Source organism: Charadrius vociferus, unplaced genomic scaffold (assembly GCF_000708025.1).
Source record: "Charadrius vociferus isolate BGI_N301 unplaced genomic scaffold, ASM70802v2 scaffold251, whole genome shotgun sequence".
Classification (NCBI taxonomy): domain Eukaryota; kingdom Metazoa; phylum Chordata; class Aves; order Charadriiformes; family Charadriidae; genus Charadrius; species Charadrius vociferus.
The window spans coordinates 2,225,935-2,231,904 of NW_009646963.1; positions in this window are offsets into that span (position 1 = coordinate 2,225,935).

Below are 5,970 nucleotides of genomic sequence, written 5' to 3' on the forward strand. Positions count from 1 at the left end.
AGAAATCAGACAAAAATCAAACCTGGCACTGAATCAGCCAGTTCATTTCTGTCCTCTCACACCTGGAAAGCTTTGTTTTCCTAATTAAAATCCTGACTTGCCCGATGAAATGCTTAAGGGGAGATCTCAGCAGGCAGCCCTTTGCCTTGCCTTCCCTTCCCCCATAGGTTTCTCCTTCAGGTCAGGCAAAGACATATCCTGGAGCTGCAAATGCCATTAGTCCCACGAGTCAATATTTGCTTTGCAGGTATACAGTCAGAAGAAAACTCCAGCTTCACAAACAAGTACATAAGTGAACAAAGCACAGCCACACACCTGACCATGGGGTGGACAAGATGCAAGTAATTTCTGTCCCTCGCACCTTGACATCCTGCCTTTTTAAGCAATGCAGAATCCCACACGTGCACCAACACACACCAGCTCCTGGTTAAGGAATCAATATAGCATTGAGGAACCTGGGTCACTCCAAGAACTGTCTGTTTAAGGCTTACAAACCACAACCAGCCTCACACTGCTTTGGGTGTTGACCAACACACTACAAACGCAGGAGGGAGGTGCTGAGGCGGTAGCTTTCATGCTTGCTTCCTACCACATGACTTGGAATGAAAAGGTGGGGGACTTTACCCTCAGCCCACTTTCTCATAGCAGAGAAAGTGAATCAGGGATAAAATAAAAGCCTACGGGCAGGCCTAGAAAGGGGGATGCGAGACCTGGAAAGCAGCAAAGGTGAAGGCTATGACAGCCTTGCAGAGCCAGGTGGGCAGGCAGGCAGGATGGCAAGCTGCTGACAGTGTTATGTCGCTCACTGCGGAGGCATCACTCAGTACTCCAGTGCTGCCCAGTCACCAACTGGGATCGCATACTGACTGCAGGAGGGTGGCAGGGCAAAGCGTCTCCTCCCAACTGTCCCGAGGCACTGTTAGAGCAACACATAACAGAGACAACAAAAAGTACACTGGAACTCTGTGTCTCCTGCCATAAAGCACCTTGTAGACTCCTGGCCACATTGGAAATATAATTCCATGCAGAAATGTAACTAAAAGGTACTTCCATGCAACAGATCTGCTCCCGGCACTGATGGGTGTCCAGCAAGTCTGCCTGCTGTAATGACAGAGAGAGCCCCACTGCAGCTGAAGGTGCTGAGCCATTTCCAGTTTATACAAAAGGAACAGAACAAGTAACTTCCAGTTTCATATCCATTTCATCTCCATTTTGAAAATAAGTATGTGAAAAAGCAGAATCTTGGTTCCTACCACTTATGCATTGGACAGACAAACCACAGCTGAACTTCCTGATCAAAGTTCAACGTGTCAAGCTTGCCTCTAAAAAAACCACTACACAACACCTACTTATATAGCACGCAGATATCCTACATATCAACATGTATTTTCTTTTCAGAGCAGAACTGCCCTTTCTTTATCTGACTCCAAAGCAGACAGCTGATCCTTTGTGCAGGAAAAGGCTGAAGCTCTTAGTTCTAAAATCTGGAGATAACAAAGGCTTCCCCCATGTGGCTCACAACAAAAAAACCCACCAAAACCAGAACCAAACTTACTGCTGATTTCCCTGTGTTGCTAGCACAAGCTACCACACTTTAAGCCCTTGAAAGCACAGGGCATCTATCCTTACACAGCAGACACTTGGTGCTAAGCATGAACTGGACTGCTGTGGAGAACCTCTTGTTTGCCTAGACCCTTGGGATCAGAGGTTTCCCCTTTCCCGGTGCTCCCATTATTTGAGCGGAGAGAGGGTATATGATGGGAATATGGAGTGCTCCTGCCATGTCACACAAACGGATTACAATAGATGGAGCAATGGAACAACAGTCGTTTTCTTTAATCTGCATTGAATGAGGATGGAAAGCTAGCAAGGTGTCCACTCTCACTGCGCAGCAAAATTCTCCTTGCTTCCAACAGAGAGAAGAAAGCCCACACGCGCCAAAAGGCAGGTCTGCAGTTGCCCCAGTCTTCAAGGCTTAGGGTACAGGTGATACCACATTAAACACCACTATGCAAATATAATCCAAAGTTTTCTGACTAGCGTCTAAGTAAGCCCCAAACATCTCTTTCCATGACAGTCAATTTCTGCACAATAAATGGACACTGTCACACAAACAAGCATGGTGCAGGACCAGGGGACTTCTGCAGAACTCTGCAGAAAAACTCATTTTCCCCAAAACTCTCCAGAAGTGATTTTTACCTTCTGGTCCATGAACTTCTGCAAGTCTGCAAACTATTTATAAGATGTCCGTGGAAGGTAATGGCAACTGTCCGGTTTCATCTACTATACAGAAGTTTGAAAGAAAATATTTCTGTTAGAGATGCAGGGCTATACCAACCAAAGAAAGGTTGAAAGACACTAATGACAGTTATTTAAAGACAGATATTACAACGTCTTTTATATGACACTCCTACCCTGAGCAGTGACAGGTGGTGCCATCCGAGGCTGTCTCCATCACCACCAGAGCCAGCCCTGCAGGTGTGCTCCAGGTGAAAGTTTGATTCTCAAGCTGGCCTTGTCCTACTGTTTCCAGTGACGAAGGAATATCATCCTGAAGAATGGCTCTTCCTTGATACAGCCTCTGTCAGATCTGCAAAGCTTTAGCTGTCAGGGTTTGCCATTCTCTTGGTGAGGCACAAGAAAGACAAGATTCAGGTCACACTCCTGTAGCTCTGTTGTATTACTATTTGCTCTAGTATTAGCAAAAAACCCCCGTCAGATTCACCTAGCAGGACTTCAAGCAGGTCTCACTTCATTTGGCACCAGAAAATGGCTTTTTAAGAAAAGTATATCCAAGAGCACTCAAGATTTTTCTCCTTCAGGGCTCCGTCTTTCCAGAACTCGACTTTCTGAAGAGGCTAGTAACACCCAAAACACCTCTCAGGACTGTTTGCAAAGCTCTTATCTAGCATGTAATCTAATACTTAGATCTTGCTCCTGCAGAAATTTATAGGCACAGATAACTCAGAGAAAAAAGGCAAAATATACAACGATCATTAACATTTACAGCAAAACAAGACACCCCCCACCCAATATTTCCTGTTTCTGAGGATCAGGAACATTTCTTCTCCAGAACAAAAGGGGTGTCGGGTTATGGACATTTTCTCTCATGTCTGAATCATCAGGTACTTCCCAGCCAAGAACTACTGCACTGACTGGGCAGTGACAACAGTTCTTATAGCCATACTAATACTAATCTGCTATCTTCTTTTCTCCTATCTCATAAAACAAGTGTGTTTTCATGTCTCCTAAGTTGTTGTGTTTTTTTTTCCTGAAGCCAGAAACAGAATTGCTCTGCTACCAATATAACTTATTACACTCAATTTTAAAAAAAGCTGAGACTTCCTTAGAGACAAAACAGATGTGGCAGGACAGCATCCTCCTCTTCCCTACCTGGTGACAACAGTAACACAGCTGGCAAGTGAGCTTTTCCCCAACACTCCCAGATACTTACCCTGTGTAAGCTTTCTGTATCTAAAATCCTGACCATGTGATGCGCAGCATAGAAAGAAGTTTAAACAAGTCTTTTGTGTTGCTGAGGATACAAACCTGAAATACCAACACCTCTCCATCTCTTGAGGGATATTTTGGACACCGCACTTATGGTATACAATGAAGCTATTTGTCTATGTCATCCTACTTGAGGGTTACAAAATCTCTATATCCTATCCATTTGAGCTACGACAGGATCTAGGATAACCACTGTATACAGATCACCAACTAGGATCACCACTGATTTAGCTAAAAGACCCATAGGACCACATACACCAAAATCTTACCTCTTACCACCAAAAACACCTTAAGGCATCTTACCTCTCTCACTGAAGATAAAGTTGCAATATGCCTTAGGATTTATTTTAAGGTTTTTTTTTCCCTTTTCATGTTTTGGCGAGAAGTTTGCAAATAACAGCCAGGAAGACAGACATCATCCCAATCATTTCCAAAAAAGTTACAATCTCAAATGTGGTATCACTTGGGAAGGGCAAACTCACCAATTCCTTTGTGAGGAAGCATCCCACATACCAAACATGGTAAGCAATTTTGCAACACACAAACCAATTCACTAAGAATGGGACTGAGGCTGGCCGCTCATTTCGTACAGATCCCTTAACCAATAATCTCTACTGCTACCATACCAGCTCGAGTAAGAGATGTTGATTTTGAAAAGCTAAATATTTTGATTATTGCCTATCTTTTAAGATTGTCAAGGTCCTTTAGAACACTGATATTTGCAAAAGATACCGTCTCGCAGGAAAACAAGCAACAGGTTAAAAGCACAGCAAAGAAAAACCTAAATGACATTAAGCAGAGACCCCAAAATTAGAGAACCATTTCAGTCCTGTGCAGGTGTGCAGTACTTCCCTCACCTCTTTAGCTGCTGTTAACTCTATCATCCCCAGGGAATGGGGATGACCAGGGACCAGGGAACTTCCTCCAGAAATATGCCCCTCCTCTCTGCTGCCCCTCATGGATTCCCTTGGTCCTTCCTCTGAGGAAGTGTCACTATAAATGACATCTCCCTGAGACTACCAAGACACATTATCAAGACATCACCCTACACAGGAATTAAGAAAGGTGGCACCTGTCTTTTTAATCTGTTAAATACAAAATTAACATAACTTTATATTAACATGAAACAACCAGTCCCCTCTTTAATTACATGTCATGCCTCTTCTCACATCCTTCCTTCCCTTTTACTTCATGAATTCTCCAGGATAGGAATCCAACCTTTGTTTCTGCATAAGGAAAGCCATACACAGAGCACATGGATCCAGAAATACATAATGAAACAGATCTTCGTTCCAGTGACTGTTTCTTTCCAGGACACCACTCCAGACTCTGTAGCAGCTTTAAAACTACTCTAGAATTCAGATTATCCAGCAAGCAACTGTATTCCGATCAACAGCTTGGCAAAAGCACAGCAGTGCCCCACTTCTGCTAGGCTCGTAGTCCCTTCTTGAGTGATTTTAAGATTCAGCCTCTCACTGCTGAACACCTACTATTCTTAAGTCCAGCCAGACTGCTTCTCTCTCCCATCTACTGGCACTAAGGGATCCTCCATTTCCTCAAGGCACTTTTACTACTCTATTCCCACCACTCCCCCCCCAACATCATAGCAAGCCAGGCAGAACAAGGCTGCGACATCATGAAGTAGGAAGCTATGACATCACATAAGACCCCCCCACACCAACACTGAAATCTACTCGTTTAGAAGGAAAGTACCTGCCTAAATTCAGACATGTCTCAAAAAATTAGGAAGGAAGCAAAGCAGACACTGAGAAGAAATTTTTCCTGTCCCACCCTTACCAGCGCTGTGAGGAGACACCAGCTGTCCTAGAGCTCACAACTTACATCACCAGGTACGAGGAATTACGTGTGTCTCCTGACTTCCTTCTAACATTTATTACAGCTGACGATCGCAGGGCCCGCAGCGTGTCTATTTATGCCCACTGCCTAGAGGATACTGCCACATTTCCATCTCTGTTTCGTGACTGTTCCTCCCTCCCCCCAGCCAGACAGGAGACAGACTGTCTCTCCTCCGGGGCACCTCCAAAAAGATGCAGGCGTGGAGGGCCAACGAGGATGGCAGAGTTGGACGGACGAGACCACCTGAGAGTCAGAGCCACGGCGAGAAGAAGAGGCAGGTTACGGTAGAAGCATATCCCAGGGAACAGGCACAGAGGGATGGGGTGGGGGGGAAGCAAAGCCTGGGGAAGCAGGGAGCAGGCAGAGCCCGCCCACCGGGCGAACCGTGCCCCAACCAACCCAAGGGAGCCCGGCGATGAAGCCGTGCACGACATGAGTCACTCGGCGGAGCCCAAACCCTGCGTCAGCGCAGCAGGTGAGCGGCAGCCTACCTGGGGGCTGGGCCGGGCCGGGCCGGGGAAGGGGGGGGTTCCTCCAGTCCACCCCGCCGTCCCGGCTCCGGCCCTGCCCGGGAAGGGGCCACGGAGCGGAGACACGGCCACC